Below are 11190 nucleotides of genomic sequence, written 5' to 3' on the forward strand. Positions count from 1 at the left end.
AGCAATTCTCACATTCAGCATAACTACTACTGAGACTAAAGACTTTGTCATGTAAACTAGAAAGGCCCCAAGCTATTCAGCAACCAAGTGTTGCTTTCTGTTTTTCCTACAAGACCTTAATAACTTCTCTTGGAATTCAGTTACAGGTCCATTACAGTGTAAACTGAAGAGTGCAGCGTGAAGTACTGTAGAGCTAAGAGAGAGTAATTTCCTTAATGAGAGTCACTAAACGGAACCCCAGAAAGCACAGCGCTACGCAAAGTGATGATTGATGTTAAGTGGACCTCAAACAAATAATCTGTTTATTATTTCCTATACTGGCAGAAGCTCAGAGAGCGGCAGACACGTTAACAAGGCTGTCTGGGAAAGCAGACAGGAGCATGGGGATGTGGGAGGAGAGAGGGGTGCAGGGGATGGGGCTTGGTGGATGGGGGGGTATAAAGTTTGTAAACCTCTTGTCCTCGGTGAGCCAAGTCCAAAATTATTATTACAAAAGAGAGAGGTGCATGAAGCTGTTTGGTTTTCCAACTCGTTGCTTGCGAAACCAGGGACTTTTTCCAAACGCACAAGCTGTATTTCAAACAGGGTTATTGTCACACATTCATAATTGAAAGTAGGAATAGAACTGTGGAATATAGAGAGATAACAAAGAAACTGTTAAAGTTAAATCTACTGTGTTTAAAGGACTATTGTCTTGATGTAGGTTGGTTTTGGAGGATGGCTAGTATAGGCTATGGAGAAAGAAACAGGTGCAGGGTCTGAAATATAATTTGTAAAACTGTACAGTTTGGTTCAAAAGTTCAATAAATCACTTTAAAATCAAATCATCAAATCTATTTAACAAATCATTTTACACCAATCATCAATGAGCACTGTATATAGAGTCATTACAATGTTAATTTGGGGTGGCGATGAGAATTGGAGGGTTGCTGGTTCAAGTCCCCACACGGATCAAAGTACGATGGTGGACTGGTTGCTGGAGAGGTGCCAGTTTACCCCCTGGGCACTGCCAAGGTGCTCTTGAGCAAGGCACCAAACCCCCAACTGCTCAGGGCGCCTTTCCATGGGCAGCCCCCTCACTCTGACATCTTTCCATTTAGTGCATGTATACACATCAAGCATGTGTGTGTAATTATTATTATTATTATTATTATTATTATTATTATTAAAACATCAGTATGAATCCTATTAAACGTTTTGGTTCTGGGATTGCTGCATCTTGTTTGAGGTATGACATATGTATATATATGAAAACAGAAGCTATGATTACATACAGGAAGGATCCACAGTATGGGAAGAGTAATGACCATAATCAAGATGACTGACTATTATTCCACTGTATGAGTGATCAAGAAATAAACTGGTAACTATCATGGAGGATCTGTTATCTGTAATCTGGCTGGATATTATATCCAAAGATCTCAGAGAAAATGAATAGGGAAAGGGCTAACTAACAAGAGCGATAGTAACAAAGTAGATTTGTGTACATGCACAATTAAAAACTAGTGAAAGCGGAGAGATAAAAAAGGCCTTAGACATTGAAGACAGCAGGGTAGTCTTTGCAGTATGTGAGCAGGGTTGCAGGAGGAGGTGAATGTAATGCTAAAGAAGGACGTGCTTGCAGCTCCGGCTGCAGCCCAGTTGTCAGAAGAGAGATTGCAAAACATGTAGGCCTCTTTAATAAATACAATACAGGCAAGCGTAATGGGTAAAGTGTTACCAAATCAGTCTCACATTGGCAGACCTTGACAGTACTGTGTCAGTGCTGGAGTATGGTCTGGCTACATTGCTTATCTGTAGTTGGGTAAAGAAGAAAAACACTCTGACTTGTTTGTTTCCATTTTTTTAAACCAATCACAACCACCTTGGGCAGTGCTACTGTACGCCCTGGATGCTGCAGTGGTGCCCTTGCATAATGGATGGCAAAGCGAATAGCACAGAAAGCGGAAGGGTCTCAGGCTTTATTCCAGCAATGTACATTTGCCAGACTTCCCTGCTATAAACTTATTAGCTTGACTATTTAACAACCTTTTTGAAGGTATTCTGAAAGATTTGACACACGTCAGATTTAAGCCTACTTGATTTATTCTGTTACATGCTAAACGTGACTACACTCAATATTTGTAGTATCTTTCAGCTCTTTGTGATGGTTTTATGTCATGGTTCATTCTCACAGCTCTCATAGTGTCATTTTTGGACAGCTGATTATTTAGCGTAAAAGCTCTAGCCAAAAGATTGATTGTAAAATATCTAGCTAAAAGAAGCAGATATTTTACCAAGGCAACGGTGGGTGTTGCTATCCGATGTGAGTCAAGGGGAGATGTGAGTCGTGCATGGCCAGATTTAAATGGTTTATGGCATAATGTGTCATGCAAAAATTTGTGAAATCCATGAAATAATGAACTTTTCTCTAAAGAAACAATAATAAAAGATGGAAAAAACGTTTTAGCTATCTATGTTTGATTGCTAAAGTGAACAAACTTCGTTAAGTAGGTTCATTTACACAGTTTTGACATTACAGAAGTTTCTTGCTAGCATCTCTTGTAGGCTGCTTGTCGCAAAGTGACACATCTGCAACTCACATCTGTGCTCGTCGCAAATTGACGCATGTACGGCTCACGTCTGCACTTGACTCACATTGGGCAGTGACAGTGTGGACCAAAAAAGAGCTAAAAGGAGAGTAAATATACAACCTAGCTGCAATGGTCAGATTGCCCGACAGAAACGTTACTCGAAATCATTCTGCTTCGTATCTCCTCGATGTGTAAAAAAGCTACTGTTGTCTAACAAGCTTCCCGTCATGTCTGTGGTGTGTTCATAACTTTTTTCTGCTGCCCCCATGGGGCCAGGTTTATTGCATGTTTAACATAACTTTTTGTGAGCACACAAAATCTCACTCACATCTCGTAGTATAGCTAACACACAGCTAATCATTTGGAAAAAAATGTACTACCAACATTACATACAACATTAACACAGATAGATAGACAGATAGATAGACAGATAGATAGATAGATAGATAGATAGATAGATAGATAGATAGATAGATAGATAGATAGATAGATAGATAGATAGATAGATAGATAGATAGATAGATAGATAGATAGATAGATATTGATCCCAACAAAATGGGATATTTATACATGCACTAGACCTAAAATAATAGAAGGACCAAACACAACATTAACCCCAAATATCTAGCATAACTAATGTTTAGTTTGGTTAGCAGAAAAAACTAGTCACATACAGTATAAACAATCACAAATCACCTACACAATGAAAAGAGTATTAGAGATCAAAGATTCAGCAAGGGTATTTGGGGAAGAGTATTAGTAGATACAAGTAGTCAAATAAAAGATGAAATAAGACAAAGACAAAACTAAATGGGACAATATGAATCAAATGTAGCACTATATACAAATGAAGTTCTGGAATGTGTGCAAAAGCCACCACTGCTGACATACGAACAAACATACTTGGCCTGTAACTATCTTTGACTTTCTCAGCCTTTGGCCTTGTCAAAGGATGTGGCATCCACACTTTTTAGAAAATTTTAGGAAATTTGGCCCTGGGCTGTGACACCCTGCACAGCATGTAATCACATATTAAATGGTTAAGCGTACAGAATAGAGGAGTTAAAAGAGACAGCATTCTTCCTTGGCATGTTGGGACACGGTACAGAGACAGAAAGAAAAGCATGGGTAATATACAGCTCTGATGAAAAGACTTGAACATCAATGGCAAGCAGCAACAACATAGACATTACAGCTTAACACTCTTACTGCTTACAGGCAGCAGGCAACGTATGTGATGAGTGAAGATACTTGTGTATAAGTTCACATAAAGATGGCTGATGATTATCTCTTGAGAATCAGATTAACTTTATTTTAAAATATTTTTTTTCGCAGTCACTGGATTTCTGCTGCACTGGTGCTCCATCATCAAGCAAACTGATGCCTCTGATCTTTTCAGGTTGTAGAGTTAAATGGGTAAGTGTAGTACCTACTTTGTTGAAAAAACACAGTTGCGTTTTGTATTAGTGTACTACTAAAAGACGTAGTGACAAACTTTAAGAAACATTCTAATGCATCAATAGAAATATGCATCAGTATCGGCAGATCAGAGTAATATAACTTACTTGGGTAAAAGAAGATATACTTCAACTCAAAATAAACTCTGTCACAAGTAAAAGCTGTGCACAGAAGTATTGCGAGCAATAATCTATTAAGGGTAGAAGTACTCAATGTCTAGAAATTCTCCTGGAGTTTCCAGTGTTCCGGCAGCCGTTTAAAGGAACACACCAACTTTTTGGGACTTTAGCTCATTCACCGTAACCTCCAGAGTTAGACAAGTTGATTCATAACCTTCTCATCTCCGTGCGTGCTGTAACTCTGTCTGATGCCCCCAGCATGAGCTTAGCCTAGCAAAGATCCTGCAGGTAACAGTTTCCAGCTACTGCTCCCAAGAAGTGACAAGATAATGCCAACATGTTCCTATTTACATGTTTAATTTGTACAGTCACAGGGTGTACAAATAACAAGATCACATGAGACACAGCCATGTTCTAACCACATGACCTGCAATTACATTCTCAAAAAATTGACAAAGAATTGAATATATATCTTTTACCACAAAAGAATTGTTTACTGCAGTTTCCTCTATGTTGTCACTGTCTGTTAAGAGGTATTTCCATGCTGAGTCAGAAGTTTTCTCCCTTCAGGTTTTCAAACTGACAGTGGAATGCAGTAGCTTAAGAATGCCAGAGAAGGTGGAATGACAGTTGGGTGAGAGAGATTCAACCTGAGAAACATTGATAGGAGAGACATGGTGAGAGGTAGAGACACAACCCTGCAGCTGAAAGAGGGATGAAGAAAGAGAGAGTGACCATATGACCTGGAGGACTGTAACTGCAGGACACCAGAACTGCCCTCCTACTTTGTCTGATAATTACAACGTGAACTGAGGCAGGGTGGAGGGATTTGGTGAATTACAACAAGATATGTGGCATATGTGCATGCAAGTACTCACATACACACACACTACAGGGTGTACCAAAGCTACAGCAAAGGCATGACAGAGTGACATTCACAGACTTGTTAATCCAATAAACTGGCAAGACTTCACACAGACAGCAGAGAGACAGACAGAAAGACATTGGAGGTGGGAATGCAGGCTAAGAGACTGAGATGAAGCGAAGGGGAGGTGGTTCGCCTGTTGAAGGATGGAGTTAGACAGTAATCCCCTCACCTGGGCAGCGGTTCAGCTACCAACTGTTTGTTTCTGAGTCTGTGTGGGAAAGTGAACTGTAAAGTCTGGTCATCAGAGATGATAGTGGAAAAGATGTTTATTTATATAGCAAACAACTGATAAATCAACAATGTCAATAGTCAGAGCATATTCATAGCAAAAGCTGTAAAATGTGTGGAATTGCTCAATGGTTCCCACTGGGCAGATGGAAAGGCTATCAACTCTTTGCAAGATTTTCCAAAATACAGCAGAACTGTCTTGTGATAGCTGCATTTGCTGGTCATGTGGCCCTTCTGTATGCATGATCAAACAAAACAATAGAAGATTATATTTGATGCCCTTTTCTTAATAATATCAAACATTTATACAAAACATTTCCCTTGCCCGCTATAGACCCTAAAAACAAAAACAGCACCCACCTATATATAAATCTTTTAACTGCTCTGTGTGAACGATCTCTCAAGGTTTGTTTTCAATTTCACTAAAGTCTTTTTCCCCCTGTCTTTTGCTTTGGTCTGGCGTCTTTGAGAGCCTGTCAGGGCTCATTTAGTCGGGGTGTGTCCCTTCACTGCACATTGCACTTTTCAAAGACAAGTTGGAGCTATATTACCGGACCAGTTTCTCCCACTCAGAACAATCCCCACCTCTCTTTATTTTCCACCTACTTTCTCTCAGTTTAGTGACCAATATAATGTTGTGGCTGTCCAAACGCAACAGTATGCAATCCTTCAAGCTAAAATTCAGAGGACAAAGCAACAGTGCTGTGCTTAAAGTTACCGTGAAAAAAGTTCCACTTCTGTCAAAGTGTAAAGCCTTTGGCCACACTATAATTGTCAAGTGCCTTTGAGGCTGAAGTAATTTCTTTTTCTCATATTAACAAGTTGGCCGAAAATTGTCAAACTCTTAGTGAAAAGAATGCTAATAGCTCGCAGGCGGCATGGCCCCCAAACGGAAACAGGTCAGCTGTCTGCCAGTCGCTCAGCTGGTAGCACAGATCAAATAACGGGTAGCTTCACTTGGCTTTTTCTTTTACCACTGCACTGACCACCACTCTGACTCAGTGACGGTTCAGGCTTTGTGGCAGATACTTGGAGCAGAAAATGCATTGGTCATAATTTATGTTTGTGTATGTGTGTGTGAAAGAGGACAGAGTTGTTGAGTGTTTGTGGGTTGTACTTTCTCTGGCAGAGGCTTTCCAAGAAGTGTTATTATCAGTAAAATATCATCATCTACACTGACTCCACTGACAACAAACCTATGTCTTATGTCATTCTCTTTTGCTAATGAGGCACTTTCCTCCATATAGGCTTTTACACCATGCAATAATTGCAAAATTGTTTTTCCTGAAAGATTGTACAATGCTTTAAAATGATTAGGGCTCACTCAACATATCTGGCATGAAAGAAAATGATTAGAGCGAGGGGAGTTAAACAGATAAAAAAAAAGAGAGCGAGATATAATTGGGCAATGGGAGGGTGAGAAAGGAGAAACATGGACTGTGAAGAGTGAAAGGGTGGGAAGAGGAAAATATAGGTGACAGGGAGGAGGCAATAGTGAAAAAAGGAGGTGAAGAGAAATTCTTTCACTGATGTGGGGTTTCCTTCCTTACAAAATCCTCTGAACATGGAATGTAGCAAGTGACTGAAGGAGTATTTGCAATGTATTGTGGATGTGTGTGTCTTCCTATGTGTTTTTTTCTGTTTTACGACACCTGGCATCTGTTCATTTGAAAAAAAAGAAAAATGTTCCATTTTGCGCCCATCTCTCTTCTGATCTTCCCCTCCTGCCTGCCAGAATGTGTCGTCATGAGAGGGGAGTTAAGGTGCGCCAAAGGGAAATACTTCCAACAGCCATGCATCCAAACTTATTAAAGCTGCTGCATTTAGGCTACCTTCTTTAAACAAAAAAAGAAAGAAGCTGAATGTTAAAACTGTACAGACAGTGCTTCTGGCTCCTCGCTGACTGATGTATGTACATTGTTATGGAAACTTCATGACTTTTTCTCTCTTTCAAATCTTCTACAACTTCTTTTGAGCTATCGTCTTGCATGCGATATACACATTTTGTCTTCTTATATTCTACAAGTGGCATATGTTTGACTTGATCCATTAACGGATAATGGTCTCATGCTTGTCCCCAGTTTTCTTATTGTCACCAAAACCAACAATGAATTGGCATTATCTGTGTATCCAAAACCTGGCATAGCTTATTCTTCTGTGTCATAGACGTCCATTGTTGCCCACACACTTTTAAAAACGCATTTATGAGCTACACTGCTGCTCTGGGTGACATGTTCAGTACCGTGAACATTGCAGTTTATATTACACAGCTTCCTGCTGTTGTTTATACTCACTAGAGCACCAAATGCACATTAATGCTCAGCGAAAAAATAGTCACAAGCAAATGCATTATTTACTCCTGATAAAATAACAGTTGCTTAATACTACAGTACCCAACTGTTTTAGGAAATGATTAAGCCATAAAAAAAATTAAACAATATATTTGTTATGCATTTTTAAGGATTTAGTAGGAACAGTGGAATTGGGATTGAGAGCCGCAGACAAGATAGGGAAGTCAGAAAGAAACACATTTTACAAATATATAGAATAAAGGTGTACTGTAGATTATTTTGAGAGGTTAAGACTATCCATTTAATGAGAAAACAAACATATGAAGCCCCAGGTATGGAGCTATATTATACCCCCAACTGCTAATAAAAACTTGTCAGATTACTGGCAAAAACTTGTCTTCACCCCACTCTCTGTCAGCACCTGTAGGTGGTGCACTCTTCCTGGCAGTAGCTGTGGCTTAGCAGTGAGGCTCAGTATGGAGACCTGTGGCTCTGGCCCACTGTGTGCTGTCTATGAGGCCATTGTATCAAAGAGGTAAAGATAGCATCTCTCAGTAGACATCACCTCCGCAGACACAGAGCGCCCAGTGTTCACATCCAACCGCCCATGAATGAGAGCTCAGCGGCTGGCTGAAATTCTGCTCTGCTCCCCCTGACAAGTCTCTCTCCTTCAGTTGTTTCTTCACCCTCTGGTTACCACCCACTACCTCCTCTCTCTCTTTTAATGTGTCTGTCCTAATTGCACCAAACAGAGACCTGAACACACTTATAGCCTCATCAAAGTTCCCCTGTGATGTATTGCAACGTACTTGCCTGTAATGAGTTCACAGATTGTAACACTGTAAATAAGGTAAAATAATCCCACAAAAAGGCTTTTTAAGTACTTATATCAGTCATGTTCAGGCCATGTGTGTAGTAGCCATCACGATATACTGTATATTTATATTTCAGGGAGACAAAGCTGACATTTTCACTTTCATTATGTTAGATCAACCTGCACAAACTTTCTCCACCTAAGATATTCAGTCGGTGTTTTCCCCTATGAACACTAAAAGATGGACTGTTGCTCTCACACACAGTAACCTCTGTCAGCACATGACTGTGTTTGGTCATTCCTCAGGTAATTCCTGAGACCCAGCCCAGCTGCACTTACACCCCCACCACTATTAACTCAAATTACTACATTCCTTTTCCCTAACCTGCTCTTTAAAGTCCTTAAGAGCCATTAAGTTCTTTTTCCCCCAGCATTTTTCCTTGGATCAGGGAGCCTCCAAAATCATGGTTGTAGCTGTTGCCGTGGTCCTGCTACACGTCCTGCAATGCCCTGTTACATCCTGCTACGCCCTGCGGTACCCTGCTATGCCATGAACTACTGAAAACTACTATTTTCAGTCACTGTTCCATTGTCTTTTAATGTGAATGTTATTGCCCCTCTTCATTGCAACCCCAACCGGCTCCAAAAAGGGAGTTTTTCCTCGCCACTGTCGCACTGTTGCTTGCTCTGGAGGGAAATTCTAGAACTGTTGGGTCCTTGTAAATTATAGAATGTGGTCTAGACCTACTTTATCTGTAAATGTCTCGAGATAACTCTTGTTATGAATTGGTACTATAAATAAAATTGAACTGAATTGAATTGAAGTCTAAAAGTGAATGTAAGAGGCTGCTTGAGGATACCTTTTAGAGAATTGCACACTTTGCACAGAAAATACTGGGACAGAGGAGAGAGACACAGCAGAGGGTTTTGGAGGAGGTCCAATACAGTTCAACGCTGCAACAGACTACAAAGCACTGGTGGAGAGGTCACATCACTGTGCTGTAGACAGAGCTCAGGAGTGTGTTTTTTGTTTGGAAAATCAAAATAGTGTTTTTTCTGCTTGTAAAACTACCATGTCTCCTTTATGTCAAGATAATACAATCTGTTTTACTCTTGTGTTGGGCAGACTCTGTATTATTTGCCATTATTAACAAGTGGGTATTAAGATCAATACTGGACTTTTGGTATTTACAGGTTGTGTATGTCAGTTTCCCAACAATTGTAAAAGTTGTTGAATAAGTTAAAATAATTTGTCTAATCATCTTTGTGACCCCAAGATATCACACACTGACAGCAACTCTAAAATCTACAGTACGTATCTAATTAGTTCCTCTGTGCTGGGTGCTTTGATCTCACCTCCAATTACAGCACACACAAAAAATAAATACATCAACAGTCGTGGCCTTCAAGTTTTTCCAGCGCTGTAGGCAGCACCCTGGGACAGACAAGGAAAGAGAGAAACATCTTCCCCTCACGAAACAGGATGCCCCGACTCACACTGATGCCCTCAGCAGAATCAGACCCTCAAACAAAATAAAGTTTTGCCAAAACACAATGTAGGGCAATCAGAAGCTCGGGGGCCACCCAAAGGTGATTCAACCTTTTGATCATCCTTTCATCTACGTCTTCACATCTTCTCAAAACCAGAACCGGTTCCAACTTAAACAGTCTTTCTGCCTTTCATTCATAAGATGAAGAGAGAGTGTGCTTTAATAAGAAAGATGTTCATTTCAATCATCCCGCAATCAGTACGCTGATTAGATTTTGTGTATACCTTGTTGTTGCTGGTGTCTTTCTTTCATCTTTCTGCACAAAAAAAGAGAGCTCAAATCAAGCAATTTCATATCTGTGACACACGGCCACTATGACATCACTAGCACACACAGTGCCGTGACTCAAAGCTGGTTTAATATCAGTAAAGTATGTATTTAAGTGTACACTACATTCAGAATAGTTTTTCTTGCTTTACCTTGTCTTCAGACAGTCCTTTCTGACAAGGAACTGAAGCCGTTATCTCAGGTTGGTTGGTTATCTATTCTCCTCTTCAAAGCCAAAAAGACTCCATTGACAAAAACTGAAATGTTTCCTCACAGAACACAAGAGATGGCCTACTGTTGCCTTGGTAAGTTAGTTAGTTTGTGTTATTGTAAAACTCTGTTGAATCTGAACTAACCCATTATCGTTAAACAAAAAAAGCCTATTACTAGCTGCTAATGAAGGCTAACAGGCTACCAGGCAACCACCTCAGTATGTGCAGGCAGCCAGTCCAGAAAGGCCAATTGTATTGTAAACTATTTCATAACAAAAATGTTTTTAAATTGGAATGTGACTTTAACTTTTATATTTCCATACTTAATAATGGAACCACACCCCTTAGCTGTTATACAGTCACAACATACAGGCCTGTCAACTGCTTATTTTGTTACCTACATGTGTGGTTGTGGTACTGAATGTATATTACGGTTTGGTTCAACCTGTGTAACCTTAAACAAAACATTTTGCATCAAACCAATGGATCTTGAGAAATAATAAAATAGTAAAGGACTGTATGCCAATTATTGTGGTTATTGATACTTTTCATAGCCCCTCCCATCTACTGCAAACTAACTATTTTGACAGATCTATTTTGATGATTTTCATTAATTTTTCATTTAACATTTCCAGCACGTTTCCAGCTTCCCAAATGGGAGTTTTTTTCTGCATTGAGTATTTTTACTTTTACTTTAATACTTTAAGTACATTTTCTTGATTATTCATACATTTACTTGTTACATTTTAA

Source organism: Etheostoma cragini, chromosome 4 (assembly GCF_013103735.1).
Source record: "Etheostoma cragini isolate CJK2018 chromosome 4, CSU_Ecrag_1.0, whole genome shotgun sequence".
Taxonomy (NCBI): domain Eukaryota; kingdom Metazoa; phylum Chordata; class Actinopteri; order Perciformes; family Percidae; genus Etheostoma; species Etheostoma cragini.